General features: G+C 48.1%; 1 long non-coding RNA gene across 2 annotated transcripts in view; it reads left to right on the top strand.

The window, feature by feature from the left end:
- The first annotated feature begins 1,585 nt into the window (after window positions 1–1,585).
- LOC138285113 (uncharacterized) overlaps window positions 1,586–20,473 on the top strand; it is a 125,054-nt gene continuing 106,166 nt past the window's right edge. For both annotated transcript variants that reach the window (XR_011201528.1, XR_011201524.1), the window contains exons 1-2: window positions 1,586–1,695; window positions 6,794–6,904. This is a non-coding gene — a long non-coding RNA (uncharacterized lncRNA). The remainder of the gene's footprint in view (window positions 1,696–6,793; window positions 6,905–20,473) is intronic.

The raw sequence follows: 20,473 nt of genomic DNA on the forward strand, positions 1-20,473 counted from the left end.
ACTTATACGGCAGCATTTGAGACATAAGGATTATTTTGAGGTACACGTTTTTATTATATTATTATGTACCTTTAAAGGCATATAGGGGTACTTATTACATGATTTAAAAAAACTTATGCGTGCTCTCCACCATTGTGCAGTTACGGTTTCTTTACTGCTATGGTTTGTGTGGGGTTATATAAATCCACAATTGGGCATGAATACTTAATACACTTATGTAAAATGTACTATCATGTATATAGGAGATATGGGCATTTTTGGCTTTCATCAAATAAATATATTGATGCACATGCAGAGATGATCACGGTTTTCACATTACAACTATGTAGTAAATGTGTCACTTTGGAGGTTGAGGGATTTGCCAAGCAATGTATTACTTTTTGTTAACTATATGTATAATGTAAATGTTTGTTGTAGGAAGTCCTGATGAAGTCAAGGGGTATTCCCCAGACGAAACACGTGTTGACGGATGGAATTGTGAACAATTATTCATGGTTGGAATTTTGAATGAGTATTGGAAGCTATTTTTACAAGAGGAATAAAATACGATTTGATTCAACTTACGAAGTCATTTGGAGGAGGACTGTCTTTAAATGTTGGCAAGGATATGAACTATTGAAAGTACTGTATCTGTAGCGTGTGCCATTGCAGTATGATTGTTGAGTGACAATTTTATTGTCATTTGGGACTTTATTTGGGGTGAGGTCCTAGCTATTGGCACTGCCAGATTTTTGTAAAAGGGAAATATTGGGGTTCAGCGCCGGATACGGATGCAATGGTAAGTAAGTATCTCGTAATTAATTTTTTCTTTCAAAATAGCAACAAACCCCTTTCTTACGCCGGTCATACTTTTCGCCCCGTCTGTTGAAATTGAGACAGTTTTATAGAGTGGAATATGATGTTTTTCAATGCACTCAATTACAGCATTTGCTATATCCTCTCCACGTGTTTGACCTTTGAGTGGCAATAATCCTAAAAGTTCTTCTTTAGGACCTGTAGATTAAACAAATCGTGCAAAAAGTGAAACTTGCACTGTATCATTTATGTCACAAGACTCGTCAACTGCTATTGATGAAGCTGAAACCAATTTAAGATCTTCGACTTGCTGGTTGGTTATATCTGAAGAAATTTTGACTGTTCTATCTTTCACTGTTTAAGCAGACAATGGTGACTCTTTAATTATTTTTTGACTATCTGTTGTGTTCTTAAAATCCTGAATTAGGATGCATTTATAAAACAACTTTTTATGTATTTGCCCTCTGTATATGGTTTTCCTCTCTTAGCAATCTCTTGACTAACAACAAAACTTGCAATATTAACATTGCTGGAAGATTGCATCCAGTAATTAAATACAAACCTTGATTTTTCTTGACTCTTCTGAAGTTCCTCAACTGCTTTCTTCCTTGCATCACTGTGGCGGGTCTTTTTCCCGAGTCGAGGGGATATTGGAAGAAGGTGACAGACGCGGCACTTAAGGGTGTAGTATGTTTATTTTCTTGTTCGTTTGGGATTATAGCACTAACTTTTCCGCCAAACTGTTATTTTCCAAGTCCAAAACTAATATAAAAATCCCTTTTCTTTTCACGGTTCCTTGGTGTCCCCGGGACGGCCTGGTCCGGTTCGGAGGGAGAGGTCTTGTTCACCCGGTTCTCATGGCCCAGGATTTCCCAAAAACAAAGAAGGAGAAAGGAACAGGTAAGTGGGGAATATGATTTATACACGGTTAATTGGGGTTAGTAAAGAGTGGGAGGAGGAAGGGGGTGGTTCTGTGGAGGAATGTGGGGTTTACTTTTCTTCTGTGACTTCCTTTCGTTGTGCCCTTTTTGTGACCCCCTTACTCTTTTGTTCACTAGTCTGGGTACGGAGGGTGTGGTTATTCTTTATTTAATGGCGTTCCTGTTCAAATGGGCTCCCCTTCTTTACACGACCTCAGCCCTCCCTTCTTAGCCCCCTTAAACGCAGCCAACCACCCAGAACCCCAGCCCCAGCCCCGGTACGCTCGTACCTGACTTGGCCACGCCCCTCCAGGGACGTGGCCGGCTTGTAGGGGATCTCCCGACTTCGCCTCGGCAGGGGCGGGAGGCGCCCAAGGGTTTTCGCTCTCCGTCCGTTGTTCCTCGTCTCCGGCGGGGTTTCCCTTCTCTCTGGGTGGTCCGTGGCATTCGTCTCTCCGGCTCTCCTTGACGTCGGCGTCTTCCTCTGGGTCCCGCGGCGCTTTTCTTTTGTCGGCTGTTCTCGTCTGACGGATGACGTTGGACGTCATCACGTCAGGAATCCCTCGGGTGCCCCCGGGGTATCCGCCGGCGGTCGTTCGCTCTGACGGAGAACCGGCGTCCGGAGGCGCCCGGTTACACATCCCCTCACATGAATGGGGCTGATCGAGCCCCACCAGATCCGGAAACCGGGACAAATAGTCAGCCTGACCCATGAGGTCACCAGCGAGGTGGCAAACCTGGAAGGAGAAAGGTTGGAGTTCTATGAACCATCTCAATATACGATTGTTGGTATTCTTGTATCTTGAGAGCCACGTAAGGGGTGCATGGTCCGTATACAGTAGGAAAGGTCTGCCCAAAAGATAGTATTGGAGACTTTCGATAGCCCACTTAATGGCAAGACATTCCCGCTCTATAATGGGGTATCTCTGCTCCCTGGGAAATAGCTTACGGCTAATAAAGACGACGGGATGGTTCACTCCGTCTTCATCCTTTTGAAAAAGAACGGCCTCTACCCCCACATCGGAGGCATCCGTTTGGAGGTGAAAGGGTTTGTCAAACTCAGGACATTTCAATATCGGTTGAGTGGTGAGACACCTTTGCAAGGTATGATAACTATGAAGTTGAGTCGGGTCTAGTTGTGGGATGTTGTTGGGCTGTCCTTTTCTTAAAAGATTGGTTAGGGGGGCAGCCAAACTGGAATAGTGGGGAATGAACCTTCGATAGTACCCCACTAGACCTAAAAAGGAACGAATTCCCTTCTTCGTGGTGGGAGCACTGGTGTGTAGGATGGCTTCGATTTTATTCTTTTGGGGTCGAAGTATACCGTTGCTAATGTGATAACCCAGGTAGGAGATCTCACTAAAAGCCAGTCGGCTCTTGGCGGGGTTGGCTGTCGGTCCGGCCTTCCCTAAAGCCGAGAAGATGTGGTCTATGTGGGCCACATGGTCTTCCCAGGTCTCACTGAAAATAACGATGTCATCCAGATAGGCTGCCGCGTATCGGGTATGAGGTCGTAATATGGTATCCATGAGACGTTGGAAGGTGGCGGGGGCGCCATGTAACCCGAAAGGGAGAACCTTAAAGTGATACAATCCGGAGGGAGTAGCGAAAGCCGTCTTTTCCTTGTCTTCGGGACCCAACGGGATCTGCCAATACCCCTTGGTCAAGTCAAGGGTAGACATGTATTTCGCTTTCCCCAATCTTTCTAAGAGCTCATCTATCCTTGGAAGGGGATAGGTGTCAAATTGTGATATGGAATTGACCTGTCTAAAGTCAGTACAGAAACGTATAGACCCATCAGGTTTGGGCACCAATACCACGGGCGAACACCAAGGGCTGTGGGAAGGTTCTATGATGTCTAGATCTAACATCTTCTCGATTTCGTTTTCTACGAGGGTTTTCCTAGCTTCAGGAATACGATAAGGTTTTAGTCGCACGGTCTTCCCAGGTGGTGTGATGATTTGATGACGTACCAATCGTGTCCTCCCGGGCATCGAGGAGAACACCCGAACGTGTTTATCGAAGAGATTCTTCAACTGTCTATTTTGTTGAATCGAGATCTCTGTATTAATGAGAGGAACCTCCCTCTCGCCAGGGGGATCAGTGGGGCACCACCCTATCTCTAGTTCTTTGACGGTATTAATTAGGCAGCCGTGCCTTGGGTCGTTCGGAGGTTCTTCCCATCTTTTTAATAGGTTAACATGGAAGATCTGTGACCTAGGGGGGGTATCGTTAAGCTGAATTTTATAAGTTACGGGAGTTACTAGCCCTGTTACGGTGTAGGGTCCCTGCCACTTGGCCAACAATTTGTTATCTGAACTGGGAAGAAGAACTAGCACTTTATCTCCTAGGGAAAAGGACCTCAATTGGGTATTCCGATCATAATTCCTTTTCTGCTTGTCCTGGGCCCTCTCCATGTGTTCCCTTACGCTTTCCCATACTGTATGCAGGTGGGTTTTTAACTCACGTGCGTATTTTAGAATGGTTTTTTCCCCGTCTTCTTCTTCCCACATCTCCGCGGCCATATCTAGTAGGGTCCGTGGTTGTCGCCCAAACAACAGCTCAAACGGACTATGGCCCGTAGAGGCTTGTTCGTGTGTCCTGATTGCGTATAATACTAAGGGGAGTTTCCTATCCCAGTCCTTACCTGTCTCCGAGATAGCTTTCTTTAGTAGTGTTTTGAGGGTACGGTTGTATCTCTCCACCAAACCATCGGTTTGTGGATGATAGACCGACGTCCGTAATTGTTTAATCCCCAATAACTGACATATTTGTGTCATCAGGTTGGACATAAATTGGGTCCCTTGGTCCGTTAGGATTTCTCGAGGAAACCCAATTCGGGAGAAGAACCCTATCATGGCGTGTGCAACACTTTTGGTGTTAATACTAGAGAGGGGAATAGCCTCAGGGTATCTTGTGGCATAATCCACTAATACCAATATATAACGATATCCTCTCGACGAGGGCAGAAGAGGGCCAACGAGGTCCATCCCTATTCTGGAGAAGGGGACATCAATGATGGGGAGGGGTTGTAAAGGGGCTTTTCTCCGTGAGCCTGGGTCAATCAATTGGCATTTTGGACATTGTTGACAGAACTTCCTAATCTGGGAAAATACCCCTGGCCAGTAAAATTTCCTCAACAAATACTCCTCGGTTTTCTCCCTCCCATAGTGTCCACCCCCTGGCTGGCTGTGTGCTAAGTGTAGAACTTGTTGTCTATAAGGCTCTGGAACTATCAACTGTTTCTTTTCGTCTTGGTCTTTGTATGTGACTCGGTATAATAGGTCCTTAACTACGGTGAACGAGGGACCCTTATCCTGGGGGTTCCGTGGCCGTGCACTTTTCCATGCATGAATTAAACTGGGGTCTTCTCTCTGAGAAGTCCGGAAACTGGGAAGAGCAGTGAGGGCGAGGACCTTTGTAATTACCCGGGGCGTGCTGGAGAAGTCTTGGGTATAGGCTTTCTTAATTATTCTTTTCTCCTTCCGGGAGAGTTTAGGTCGTACCCTCGGAGGTGATAGAGGCATATTGGAGAAAGGAGCGTCTTTCCACCAGTTGTTAGTTTCTTCGAGCTGTCTGAGGCTGTCTAGGAGTTGTGGGAATTCCGAAAAGTCAGTTCCTATAATAGCTTCTTCAACCAGTTGCTCTACTAAACCCACTCTTATGGGTATTTCTTTTCCTCCCCAAGTGAGGGTTGTCCAGATTAGGGGATATTCTCTGGTTTCTCCATGGATACAACAGATTGATACCGTGAGTCCCGAAGTGTAGCGATGGGCGTCGAACAACCCGGCCCTGACCACAGATTGGCTACATCCTGAATCGATGAGGGCCACTGTGTTTTTCCCATTGATAATTAGTCTCTTTTTATAAGGGGTGTCTCTTCTCCCTGTATAAAAGACTCTTCCCCTAGTGACCCCTATTTCCATGGGTTCCGGTTTTTCTGTTTTCAGGGGGCAACCTCGAGCTATGTGACCCCATTCCCCGCAACTGAAACACTGAGGTTGTTGTATATAGGGCCTATCCAGTCCCCGGGTTTTCCCTATGTCCTCATTGATTCTTCGTCCCCCTGTCGAGGATGTTCCCGAACCCAGACGCAGGGGACTAGGTGTTGACCGAGGGGGGTTTACTTTGAACTCAAGGGAGCGATGAAAGGCGCAGGCCAACTCAATGGTAGCATTGGTATCTGGGTTTGGATGTTGTTTGATCCAGTTGCGTGTAGACGGAGGCAGCGCGTCCAGGTATTGCTCTAAGAGCACGATCTCAATAATGTCTTCCCGATTTGTCCCTATGGGACCCAACCATTTGAGACCCAGGTCTTTGATCCTAAAATATAGGGCCCGGGGATTTTCGTTGGGCCCCCACTTAGCTTTTCTAAACCGGACGCGATAATGTTCAGAATCAAAACCCACCCGTTCTAAGATGCTCTTTTTAATATCCTTATAGGGGGTTATTCCACCGGGGTTTACCGCTTGATAGGCGGCTTGGAGAGTCCCCGTCAATAAGGGGGCGATATATTGGCCCCATCGCTCCTGAGGCCAAGTAGCGGAAGTAGCAACTCGTTCAAAATTGGTGAAAAAGGCATCGGGGTCTTCACCTTCTTGATATCGTTGTAAGACCAAACTGGGCACATTCGGGTGTACGCGGGTAGCAGCGATGGTATCTGTGAGATTCTTAATGGCAGTTTCGTGAACCAACTGGTTGTTGGCCATTATGGTGGCCTGACTCTTAAGGGCATTTTGTAGTGCCTCTCTTTCCAATTTGGCCTCTTTTTGTTGCTCTTCCCACACTAATTGCAGGTGTCTTTGTCCGGAGGCCAACTGTTGCATCATATCGGATATGGTACACTTCTCCTCCATGGTTGGGAAGTCTCTGTCGCCTATTCCAATATCCCACTTCTGACACCACTGTGGCGGGGTCTTTTTCCCGAGTCGAGGGGATATTGGAAGAAGGTGACAGACGCGGCACTTAAGGGTGTAGTATGTTTATTTTCTTGTTCGTTTGGGATTATAGCACTAACTTTTCCGCCAAACTGTTATTTTCCAAGTCCAAAACTAATATAAAAATCCCTTTTCTTTTAGGGGTTCCTTGGTGTCCCCGGGACGGCCTGGTCCGGTTCGGAGGGAGAGGTCTTGTTCACCCGGTTCTCATGGCCCACGATTTCCCAAAAACAAAGAAGGAGAAAGGAACAGGTAAGTGGGGAATATGATTTATACACGGTTAATTGGGGTTAGTAAAGAGTGGGAGGAGGAAGGGGGTGGTTCTGTGGAGGAATGTGGGGTTTACTTTTCTTCTGTGACTTCCTTTCGTTGTGCCCTTTTTGTGACCCCCTTACTCTTTTGTTCACTAGTCTGGGTACGGAGGGTGTGGTTATTCTTTATTTAACGGCGTTCCTGTTCAAATGGGCTCCCCTTCTTTACACGACCTCAGCCCTCCCTTCTTAGCCCCCTTAAACGCAGCCAACCACCAAGAACCCCAGCCCCAGCCCCAGTACGCTCGTACCTGACTTGGCCACGCCCCTCCAGGGACGTGGCCGGCTTGTAGGGGATCTCCCGACTTCGCCTCGGCAGGGGCGGGAGGCACCCAAGGGTTTTCGCTCTCCGTCCGTTGTTCCTCTTCTCCGGCGGGGTTTCCCTTCTCTCTGGGTGGTCCGTGGCGTTCGTCTCTCCGGCTCTCCTTGACGTCGGCGTCTTCCTCTGGGTCCCGTGGCGCTTTTCTTTTGTCGGCTGTTCTCGTCTGACGGATGACGTTGGACGTCATCACGTCAGGAATCCCTCGGGTGCCCCCGGGGTATCCGCCGGCGGTCGTTCGCTCTGACGGAGAACCGGCGTCCGGAGGCGCCCGGTTACAATCACCGACAGGATATTTAGTAATAAATGACACATGTTTAGTTGTAAAGTGTCTCTCCAAATTTGAGTTCGTGTAATGCGCCAATTTTTCCTGACAAATAAGACAGGTCGGAAGGCCATTTAAGTTTTGAATAAACATGAAAGTCTTGGTCCATTCAACTTTAAATTCACGGTTTTTGTCTTCCGTTTTTCTTTGCTTATTCTTTGTAGCCATGTCAAACAGGGCACCTAAACAAAATTTTTCATTTTATAATAATAAAGCCACCAACAGAAAATAATTACAATTCTTAAATTGATGACAAAAATATATGTAGGATTTGCAGCTGGTTGGAAAAATACAGGTAACTTTAACATCTTAGAGATACCCCCTGAGTACCAATCCGACTTCTAGTGTAGGCTGACTAGGTCCTGCCAGCCTGCCACACACCAGACAAGTTGCTGGTCACATGGGGAGAGTGCCTTTATCACTCTGTGGCCAGGAACAAAGCCTGTACTGGGTGGAGGTGCTTCTCACCTTCCCCTGCAGGAACTGTAACACCTGGCGGTGAGCCTCAAAGGCTCACCCCTTTTGTTACAGCACCCCAGGGCATCCCAGCTAGTGGAGATGCCTGCCCCTCCGGCCACTTCCCCCACTTTTGCCAGCAAGGCTGGAGGAGATAATGAGTAAAACAAGGAGGAGTCACCCACCAGTCAGGACAGCCCCTAAGGTGTCCTGAGCTGAGGTGATCCCTGCCTTTAGAAATCCTCCATCTTCGTTTTGGAGGATTCCGCCAATAGGATTAGGGATGTGCCCCCCTCTCCACGGGGAGGAGGCACAAAGAGGGTGTAGCCACCCTCAAGGACAGTAGCCATTGGCTACTGCCTTCCCAGACCTAAACACACCCCTAAATCTAGTATTTAGGGGAATCCCAGAACCCAGAAAATCAGATTCCTGCAACCTGAAGAAACAAGAAGGACTGCTGATTTACAAGCCTGCAGAGAAGACGGAAGACAACAACTGCTTTGGCCCCAGCCCTACTGGCCTGTTTCCTGACTCGAAAACCTGCAACCAGCCACGCATCCGACAGGGATCAGTGACCTATGAAACCTCAGAGGACTGCCCAGGACTAAAGGACCAAGAAACTCCCGTGAGCAGCGGCTCTGCTCAACAACAGCAACTTCTTTGCAACAAAGAAGCAACTTTTAAAGACTTCACGTTTCCCGCCGCAAGCGTGAGACTTCCCATTCTTCACCTGACACCCTCTGCTCGCGATCCAGAGAACCAACACCACAGGGAGGACTCCCCGGCGACTGCAACCCCGTGAGTAGCCCAAGACGACCCCACTGAGCCCCCACAGCAACGCCTGCAGAGAGAATCCAGAGGCTCCCCCCTGACCACAACTGCCTGTAACAAGGGACCCGGCGCCTGGAACCAGCACTGCACCCGCAGCCCCCAGGACCCGAAGTAACCGAACCTCAGTGCAGGAGTGACCCCCATGCGACCCTTTCCCTAGCCCAGGTAGTGGCTGTCCTGAGAAGCCCCCCGTGCCTGCCTGCACCGCTAGAGTGACCCTCAGGTCCTTCCATTGTTTCCTATCTGAAACCCGACGCCTGCTTTGCACACTGCACCCGGCCACTCCTGTGCCGCTGAGGGTGTGTTTTGTGTGCCTACTTGTGTCCCCCCCAGTGCTCTACAAAACCCCCCTGGTCTGCCCCCCGAGGACACGGGTACTTACCTGCTGGCAGACTGGAACCGGAGCACCCCTGTTCTACATAAGCACCTAATTGTTTTGGGCACCTCTTTGACCTCTGCACCTGACTGGCCCTGAGCTGCTGGTGTGGTAACTGTGGGGTTGCCTTGAACCCCCAATGATGGCCTGCCTATGCCCAGGAACTGAGACTTGTAAGTGTTTTACTTACCTCATAATCTAACCTTTACTTACCTCCCCCAGGAACTGTTGATTTTTGCACTGTGTCCACTTTTAAAATAGCTTATTGCCATTTTAACAAAGACTGCATATGATATTGCTTTTATTCAAAGTTCCTAACTTACCCGAGTGACGTACCTTGCATTTTATGTATTTAATTCAAATCTTGAACCTGTGTTTCTTAAAATAAAATAAGAAAATATATTTTTCTATATAAAAACCTATTGGCCTGGAGTAAGTCTTTGAGTGTGTGTTCCTCATTTATTGCCTGGGTGTGTTCAACAAATGCTTAACACTACCCTCTCATAAGCCTACTGCTCGACCACACTACCAGAAAATAGAGCATTAGAATTATCTAATTTTGCCACTATCTTATCTCTAAGGGGAACCCTTGGACTCTGTGCACACTATTTCTTACTTTGAAATAGTATATACAGAGCCAACTTCCTACAATTATCATTCTCAGACTGTGGTCCAGGAAGGCTCTCTTTGGAGAAGTGGTATGCTGTATAGCATTTAAATTCTAAGACGGATTCTGCTTGACCAACCTCGAGATGCAGTCATTGGGCTAATAGTCTCTACTAAATGTGTTTACATATTAGTGGTAGAAAAAAAAATTTTAAATCTTCAATTTCTGGAATTATGTAATCTATGTGAATTATAGAAAACCATTTAAGGCTATTGCTTGGAAAAGCTGGGCGGAAACAACTGCTGTTTTAGCAATAATAATAATATTATTAATAGCCGAACAGGTGATTGGTGTACGTATGAGAACATCAACATAAAAAATTAGAACCAAAGCAAACACCAATGTTATAAACTCCTTGCCTTAACTAAAAGCACAGTTCTGCAAACACCACAAGAATTTGATAACTTTTTTTTACAGTTTTGAAAAAACAGTTAAAAATAGCTTTTGCAAAAACGACAGCGCCGTTTAAATCGAAATTTCACATCTCATGTGCAAAATTTGGACATGAAAAGAAAGTACGTCGCTTGTAGCAGGCAGGTGCTTTGCGTGTGTTAGGTATTTTCTAGGCATGTAACTGACGTCTGCGGTGCCTATCTGGGCACATGTGAGGGACTCAATAGGTACACATGTATAAAATATTGGTGATATAAAAGGATTAATTTTAACAAGCGATAAAATGATATGTATTAGTAACTAGTTAAATATTAGGCAGCAAACATATAGGGTACATACATTTGTACGGAGTAGGTCGTTGACTCATACTACAAAAAGAACAAGTTACTTACCTTCGGTAATTACTTTTCTGGTGGATACATTAGCTACCTGTGGATTCCTCACCTATTGAATACTCCCCTTGCACCAGCATCCGACGGAAATCTTCTTCCTAGCTTCTGCACGTCGACGAGGACGTCACAATTGCCCACGCGACACCGTCTGACGTCATACAGGCAATAAGAGGTCCTCGCCGGCGTGCCGACGTCAGTACCAACATTTTTTTACGTGCCTGAGACTAATAGGCCATTGAGACAATCAATCAAATAATATTTAATAACATCCAAAATAAAAACATAATTCCAAAAACTCATTTTTTTTTTTTAAATAAATAAATACATAAATAAATATATACAGTATATGTACAAGCCCTCAAATACCAAGGAGAGCACACCCAAGAATAACTTGGTTAGACCAGACAGGCAACGGGGAGGCGGGTGGGACCGTGAGGAATCCACAGGTAGCTAATGTATCCACCAGAAAAGTCGTTACCGAAGGTAAGTAACTCGTTCTTCTGATGGATACAACTACCTGTGGATTCCTCACCTATTGAATAGAGTCCCAAAGCAGTACTGCACTCGGTGGAGGGTGCCTGAATGGTCAAACCAAGAAATCCTGCAGCACTGACCGTGCAAAATGGCCATCCCTCCTAACCTCCGAATCCAAGCAGTAATGCTTCGCAAAAGTGTGAAGGGATGACCAAGTTGTGGCCTTGCAGATGTTGACCACAGGAACACCCCTAGCCAAGGCTGAGGAGGCCGACTTAGCTCTGGTGGAATGAGCTCTTATTCCATAAGGGGGTTCCTTCTTTGCTAGAGAATAACACAGTTTAATGCAAAGAATGACCCACCTGGAGAGTGTTCTCTTGTGGACTGCCCTTCCTTTCCTCTTTCCCACGTACCCGATGAAGAGTTGATTCTCCAACCTGAAATCCTTTGTTCTGTCCACATAGAAGCTCAGCGTTCTCCTCGGGTCTCAGCGTGTAGTCTTTCTTCCTCTTTCGAAGGATGAGGTGGAGGATAAAACGTGGAAAGAGTAATTGTTTGGGCCATATGAAAGGGTGAAACAACCTTCGGTAGGAAAGCAGCCTTGGTCCTCAACATCACCTTATCCCCATAAAAAGATGTGTAAGGGGGTTTAACAGATAGAGCCTGCAGCTCACTTACTCTTCTTGCTGAAGTAATTGCAACAAGGAAACCAATAATCTTAAAGAGCAAGAATGCATAAGCTCAAACGGTGAGCCCATAAGAAAAGTCAAGACTAGGTTTAGATCCCACTGGGGCATAATGAAAGGAGTGGGAGGAAATTTATTAATGAGACCTTTTAAAAATCTTAGTACTATAGGGGATTTAAATAAAGAAGGCTGGTCTGGAAGACATAGAAAGGCTGACATGGCCGATAAATATCCCTTGACTGTAGCCACTGCACAACCCCTCTGTGCCAGGGACAATGCAAAAGATAAGATATCCGATAAGCGGGCACGCAAGGGATCAATTTGCTTCTCTCCACACCATATCACAAATTTAGCCCACCTGTTAGCGTAGATAGATTTAGTGGAGTGTCGCCTGGCCGATAAAATAACATCCACTACCTCAGGTGGGAGAGAAAAGGAACTCAGGTTGCCCCGTTCAATCTCCAGGCATGAAGTTGCAGGCTCTGGAGGTAGGGGTGTAAAACCTGCCACTGCGACTGCGAGAGGAGGTCTGCCCTGAGAGGGAGACGGAGCGGGGGGCTCAGAGAGAGTTGGAGAAGATCCGAATACCATACCCTCCTTGGCCAATCCGGAGCTATTAAGATGACTTGGGCCCGGTCTTGGCGCATTTTCCTCAAAACCAGAGGAATCAAAGGTATGGGGGGAAACGCGTAAAGCAACTGGTCGCGCCAGGTCATCTGAAACGCGTCCCCCAACGCTCCTTGTACCGGATACTGGAGGCTGCAGAATAACGGGCAGTGCGAGTTCTCCCGAGTGGTAAACAGATCTATCCGAGGGATCCCCCACATCTGGAAGATTTGACGGACTTGATCCGGATGGAGACGGCACTCGTGATCGGTCGAGAAATGTCGACTGAGACTGTCCGCACGGACGTTCAAGACTCCGGCCAGATGATTTCCTACCAAGCAAATCCGATGGTCCCTTTCCCAGGACCATAGCCGCAGAGCTTCCCTGCAGAGAAGGTACGACCCTACTCCTCCCTGTTTGTTTATATACCACATCGCGGTAGTATTGTCTGTCAGGACCTGAACCGACTGACCGCGAAGGGAAGGGAGGAAGGCATTGAGTGCAAGACTTATCGCCCGCAACTCCAACAGATTTATATGAAACATCTGTTCCACTGGAGACCAAAGACCTTTGATCTCCAGGTCCCCCAGATGAGCTCCCCACCCTAGAGTGGAAGCATCCGTTAATACTGTGGTCACCGGCGGAGCTTGCGAGAACGGCCTTCCTCGGGAAAGATTGCCGTCCGCAATCCACCATTTTAAATCCGCAGCAGCATCCCTGGAGATCTTTACCGATCCCTCGAGATCCCCTTTGTGTTGAGACCACTGCTTCCGGAGGCACCACTGAGGAGCCCTAATGTGCCAGCGAGCGTGAGTGACCAGCAGAATGCAAGAAGCAAACAGACCGAGCAGACGTAGGACCTTGAGGACTGGAACGACCGCTCCACTTTGAAACATTGGAACCAACGCCTGAATGTCCTGAATCCGCTGAGGCGGAGGAAAGGCGCGACTCAATGTTGTATCCAGTACTGCCCCTATGAACAGGAGGCGCTGAGAGGGCTATAGGTGAGATTTGGGCACATTCACTGGAAAACCCAGGTCGAACAACAACTGGGTTGTCGACTGTAGGTGATGCAACACGAGCTCAGGAGACTTTGCTTTGATCAACCAGTCGTCCAGGTAAGGAAATACTGCTATCCCCTTCCTTCTGAGCTCTGCCGCAACCACCGACATCACCTTTGTGAAGACTCGGGGTGCTGAAGTAAGACCAAACGGAAGGACCGCAAACTGATAGTGCTGCGACCCCACCACAAACCGGAGATACTTCCTGTGCGACTTGAGTATTGGGATATGAAAGTAAGCATCCTGTAAGTCGACAGACACCATCCAATCTCCATCGTTCAGTGCCAAAAGCACCTGAGCTAGGGTCAGCATCTTGAACTTCTCCTGTTTGAGGAACCAATTCAAGATCCTCAGGTCCAGGATTGGCCTCAACCGACCATCCTTCTTGGGGATCAGGAAGTATCTTGAGTAACAACCCTGACCCCTCTCCTGCTCTGGAACCAACTCCACCGCACCTTTTGAAAGTAGGACCTGAACCTCCTGTTCTAGTAACAGGAGATGCTCTTCTGAACAGTAGGATGGGCGGGCGGGATGGGGGGGAGGAAACTCCCGAAAGGGAAGGGCATAGCTTTTCCCCACAATGCTGATGACCCAGGAGTCTGATGTTATAACCTCCCACTTGTGGAGAAAGTTCAATAACCTCCCCCCTACAGGAGTGGTGTGAGAAGGAATTGGTGGAAGGCTAAGGCTGCTTCCCATGCTGCACCCCTCCAGAGGAAGAGGCAGAGTGCTGCTGGGCGGCTCCCCTGGTTCGGACCCTACCCCTCCCCCTGTAGGATCTGTAGGAGAGAGCAGAGGCTGGTTGTTGCTGCAATCTGCCTCGAAAGGAGGAGGAGGATCCACGACCAAACCCCCTAAACCTTCTAAAAAGTCTGGAGGAAACAGAAGAGGAGGCCTGCAAGCCTAAAGACTTTGCCGTGGCTCTACTCTCCTTAAACCTCTCTAGGGCAGAGTCCGCCTTGGAGCCAAAAAGTTTATCCCCATCGAAGGGAAGGTCCAAGAGGGTTGACTGTACATCAGACGAGAAACCAGAGCTACGAAGCCAGGCTTGCCTCCTTGTAGCAACAGCAGTACCCATAGCCCTGGCTACAGAGTCAGTCGTATCCAGTCCAGATTGAATTACTTGGGTTGCCGCTGCTTGAGCATCAGAAACTAGGCTCATCACCTCTTGAGACACTTCAGTATGAGACGACTTTATTTCGTCCATCAGGGCGTAAATGTATCTCCCTAAAATACATGTAGCATTTGTGGATTTTAAAGCCATGCTACATGACGAAAAAGCCTTTTTAGAAGAAAGGTCCATCTTCTTTGAGTCTCTGTCCGAGGGCACAACTGGAAATGAACCTGGGGCAGACCGGGATGAACATGAAGCCTGAACCACCAGGATTTCAGGGGTTGGGTGCCTGGAGAGAAAGCCTGGGTCAGCAGGAGCCACTCGATATCTTCGAGCCACCGATCTGTTCACTGCCAAAGATGACTCCGGCTTCTTCCATATTTCCAGGATTGGATCTAACAGAGCCTCATTAAAAGGCAGAAGTGGCTCTGCAGCTGTTAAAGCAGGATGCAATACTTCCATTAAAATATTAGGCTTAGGCTCAGACACCGGCAAAGGAAGGTCTAAAAAATCAGCTGCTTTCTTAATGACTGACGAAATGATGCAGCCTCCTCCGTATACTCTCCAGGTGATGTCAAGTCCCATTCTGGAGAGGTGTCCAGACCACTGGCTGTGTCTAAACCATGGAGGTCTCCTTGAGATTCCTCAATCTCTCCTTCCTCCAACGCTTGTCTCCGATATTCTTGCTCCTCAAGGAGGCGAAGAGCAAGCCTCTTCGAGTGTAACCTGGCCTCAATCCTAGGCGTCGACATGGCTTCAGCAGACGTCGAAGCTTGACGCCGATCCTCGGATCCATCAGACGCCAGATCCATCGGCGCCATGGATTTCTTCGGCACCGTACGAGGCAAAGGGCGGATAGGAGACTGTTCCGGCGCCGGAGCCACAGGTCTACTCAGCGTCACCAGTTGAGAGGCTGATGCCATAGGCGCCGGCGCCGAGCCCACATTTCCCATGGGAAGGAAGGGCATAAAAGGTGCTGGTCGTAATGGAGCCGGAGCACCCATGTTGAAGGCCAATGGGCCCGAAGGACCAGCCGGTCCACCACCTGGAGCCATCTGCTGAAATTTTTTCAACATTGCATTCAAGAATGCGGAACTGTTGGCTCCAGGGGCCGGGAAAGCCGGGTACTGAGGAGCCTGGGTTGGAAGCGACATCGGCGCCGGCCCCGGCGTATGTGAAACTGGAGAGAACACCTGACGCTGAGGAATCTCAAATACCGAAGGAGGATTCACAGGCGACGTCGGCGAAGTCGGAGATGTCGGTGATGCAAACGGCGTCTGCGGCTGGGAAGAGATGGTGGGACTCACTTCCCATGTCTTCCGGCGTCGAGCTGAAGGTGACCTCGAACGCAATCTCTCCCTCCTCGACCGGCGCCTAGATTCTCGATGACACCGGGAGTCACGATGACGCCGATCCGACTTCGGAGAAGATGACTTGCGATGATGTTGCTTTTCTTTTTTCTTCGACTTCGCCAAAAAGAGCTTTGCTTCTCACTCTTTTAAAGCCTTTGGATTCATCCGTTGACAAGAGTCACATTTGTCAACGTCGTGGTCGGAGCTGAGACACCACAAACAGTCAGTATGTGGGTCCGTATCCGACATCTTGCCACCGCACTCATTGCAGGGCTTGAATCCGGATTTTCTTTGCGACATTCTATCTTTTCTCAAAGAAGAAACAGCAAAAATAACTAACTACGTAGAGTAGTGTGAGAAAGTAGCCTCTTTCTAGCCTTGTTACACCCACTTTAGGCCTGTTTGTGAGTGTATGTCAGGGTGTTTTCACTGTCTCACTGGGATCCTGCCAGCCAGGGCCCAGTGCTCATAGTGAAAACCCTATGTTTTCAGTATGTTTGTTATGTGTCACTGGGACCCTGCTAGTCAGGACCCCAGTGCTCATAAGTTTGTGACCTATAGGTATGTGTTCCCTGTGTGATGCCTAACTGTCTCACTGAGGCTCTGCTAACCAGAACCTCAGTGGTTATGCTCTCTCTTTACAAATTGTCACTAACAGGTTAGTGACCAATTTTACCAATTTACATTGGCTTACTGGAACACCCTTATAATTCCCTAGTATATGGTACTAAGGTACCCAGGGTATTGGGGTTCCGGGAGATCCCTATGGGCTGCAGCATTTCTTTTGCCACCCATAGGGAGCTCTGACAATTCTTACACAGGCCTGCCACTGCAGCCTGAGTGAAATAACGTCCACGTTATTTCACAGCCATTTTACACTGCACTTAAGTAACTTATAAGTCACCTATATGTCTAACCTTTACCTGGTAAAGGTTAGGTGCAAAGTTACTTAGTGTGAGGGCACCCTGGCACTAGCCAAGGTACCCCCACATTGTTCAGGGCCAATTCCCCGGACTTTGTTAGTGCGGGGACACCATTACACGCGTGCACTACATATAGGTCACTACCTATATGTAGCTTCACAATGGTAACTCCGAATATGGCCATGTAACATGTCTATGATCATGGAATTGCCCCCTCTATGCCATCCTGGCATAGTTGGCACAATCCCATGATCCCAGTAGTCTGTAGCACAGACCCTGGTACTGCCAAACTGCCTTTCCTGGGGTTTCACTGCAGCTGCTGCTGCTGCCAACCCCTCAGACAGGTGTCTGCCCTCCTGGGGTCAAGCCAGGCTTGTCCCAGGATGGCAGAACAAAGGACTTCCTCTGAGAGAGGGTGTTACACCCTCTCCCTTTGGAAAATGGTGTGAAGGCAGGGGAGGAGTAGCCTCCCCCAGCCTCTGGAAATGCTTTCATGGGCACTTTTGGTGCCCATTTCTGCATAAGCCAGTCTACACCGGTTCAGGGACCCCTTAGCCCTGCTCTGGCGCGAAACTGGACAAAGGAAAGGGGAGTGACCACTCCCCTGACCTGCACCTCCCCTGGGAGGTGTCCAGAGCTCCTCCAGTGTGCTCCAGACCTCTGCCATCTTGGAAACAGAGGTGCTGCTGGCACACTGGACTGCTCTGAGTGGCCAGTGCCACCAGGTGACGTCAGAGACTCCTTCTGATAGGCTCCTTCAGGTTTTGCTAGCCTATCCTCTCTCCTAGGTAGCCAAACCCTCTTTTCTGGCTATTTAGGGTCTCTGTCTCTGGGGAAACTTTAGATAACGAATGCAAGAGCTCATCCGAGTTCCTCTGCATCTCTCTCTTCACCTTCTGCCAAGGAATCGACTGCTGACCGCGCTGGAAGCCTGCAAAACTGCAACAAAGTAGCTAAGACGACTACTGCAACTCTGTAACGCTGATCCTGCCGCCTTCTCGACTGTTTTCCTGGTGGTGCATGCTGTGGGGGTAGTCTGCCTCCTCTCTGCACTAGAAGCTCCGAAGAAATCTCCCGTGGGTCGACGGAATCTTCCCCCTGCAACCGCAGGCACCAAAAAGCTGCATTACCGGTCCCTTGGGTCTCCTCTCAGCATGACGAGCGAGGTCCCTCGAATCCAGCAACTCTGTCCAAGTGACTCCCACAGTCCAGTGACTCTTCAGTCCAAGTTTGGTGGAGGTAAGTCCTTGCCGCCCCACGCCAGACTGCATTGCTGGGAACCGCGACTTTTGCAGCTACTCCGGCCTCCGTGCACTTCCGGCGGAAATCCTTTGTGCACAGTCCAGCCTGGGTCCACGGCACTCTAACCTGCATTGCACGACCTCCTAAGTTGTTCTCCGGCGACGTGGGACTTTTGTGCGACTTCGGGTGAGCACCGTTTCACGCATCCTCGTAGTGCCTGTTTCTGGCACTTCTCCGGGTGCTACCTGCTGCTGAGAGGGCTCAGTGTCTTGCTCGACGTCCCCTCTCTCTCCTGACGCAATTTGCGACATCCTGGTCCTTCCTGGGCCACAGCAGCACCCAAAAACGCTTACCGCACAATTTGCAGCTAGCAAGGCTTGTTGGCGGTCTTTTGGCGGGAAAACACTTCTGCACGACTCTCCACGGCGAGAGGGATCCGTCCACCAAAGGGGAAGTCTCTAGCCCCTTTCGTTCCTGCAGAAACCTCAGCTTCTTCTGTCCAGTAGAAGCTTCTTTGCACCCACAGCTGGCATTTCCTGGGCATCTGCCCATCTCCGACTTGCTTGTGACTTTTGGACTTGGTCCCCTTGTTCCACAGGTACCCTAGATTGGAAATCCATCGTTGTTGCATTGTTGGTTTGTGGCTTTCCTGCATTATTCCCCTATCACGACTTCTTTGTCCTTTTGGGAACTTTAGTGCACTTTGCACTCACTTTTCAGGGTCTTGGGGTGGGCTATTTTTTCTAACCCTCACTATTTTCTAATAGTCCCAGCGACCCTCTACAAGGTCACATAGGTTTGGGGTCCATTCGTGGTTCGCATTCCACTTTTGGAGTATATGGTTTGTGTTGCCCCTATCCCTATGTGTCTCCATTGCATCCTATTGTAACTATACATTGTTTGCACTGTTTTCTAAGACTATTACTGCATATTTTGGTATTGTGTATATATATCTTGTGTATATTTCCTATCCTCTCACTGAGGGTACACTCTGAGATACTTTGGCATATTGTCATAAAAATAAAGTACCTTTATTTTTAGTATACCTGTGTATTGTGTTTTCTTATGATATTGTGCATATGACACTAAGTGGTACTGTAGGAGCTTCACTCGTCTCCTAGTTAAGCCTAAGCTGCTCTGCTAAGCTACCATTATCTATTCTATCAGCCTATGCTGCTAGACACCCTATACACTAATAAGGGATAACTGGGCCTGGTGCAAGGTGCAAGTACCCCTTGGTACTCACTACAAGCCAGTCCAGCCTCCTACATTGGTTGTGCAGCGGTGGGATAAATATACAAAACAAGTTCAGTGTATAAACACATAACCAAAAAGTTTTGCATTTCCTCTTTTCACTCTTTTCTAAGTGCTGAAAAGTACTTCTAAACTTTCTAAAAAGTTCTAAAAAGTTTAAAAAGTTTTTTTTCTGTCTTTCTAAAAAGTTCTGAAAACTTTTTTCTCTTTTTCTATCACTTTAACGCTCTCTAAAAATGTCTGGCACAGGCCAAAATGTTGATCTGTCCAAACTTGCATATGACCACCTTAGCTGGAAAGGAGCAAGGAGTCTCTGTGTAGAGAGAGGTTTGAGTGTAGGGAAGAATCCTTCCTTGGAATTGTTACTTAACATGCTTAGAGAACAAGATAAGGCTAAAAGTGCCCCATCTGTTGAAAAAGTAGCTAATGGTTCCCAATCTGATCCAGGGACTCCCCCAGGAAAAGATTCAGGAAAGAAACTTCTTAGCCTGCCCATTACTAGACAGTCTAGCATAGTTGGTACTGAGGTGGAGTCACATCATACAGATGATGTGCTCTCACATTACACTGTCAGCCAAGCTGTTAGGGTGCCCTCTGTAAGGGACAGGTCTCCTTCTGTTCATTCCCATCATACCTCTGTATCTAGGAATGTCCCTCCCACCAACCCTGATGACAGATTGTTAGAGAGGGAACTCAATAAGTTGAGGGTGGAACAAACCAGACTGAAGCTTAAAAAGCAACAGCTGGATTTGGATAGACAGTCTTTAGAACTAGAGAAGGAAAGACAGAAGTTGGGTTTTGAAACCCATGGTGGCAGCAGCAGTATTCCCCATAGTCATCCTGCAAAAGAGCATGATTCCAGGAATCTGCACAAGATAGTTCCCCCTTATAAGGAGGGGGATGACATTAACAAGTGGTTTGCTGCACTTGAGAGGGCCTGTGCCCACAGGGAAGTAACCATATAGTGGATGATAAAGGGAGTAACCAGTCTATTGCAGAGCTACTCTCTACTTATCACCACTTAGACAATAAAGTCTCA

The sequence above is a fragment of the Pleurodeles waltl genome, chromosome 1_1, assembly GCF_031143425.1.
Source record: "Pleurodeles waltl isolate 20211129_DDA chromosome 1_1, aPleWal1.hap1.20221129, whole genome shotgun sequence".
NCBI classification, from domain to species: Eukaryota; Metazoa; Chordata; class Amphibia; order Caudata; family Salamandridae; genus Pleurodeles; species Pleurodeles waltl.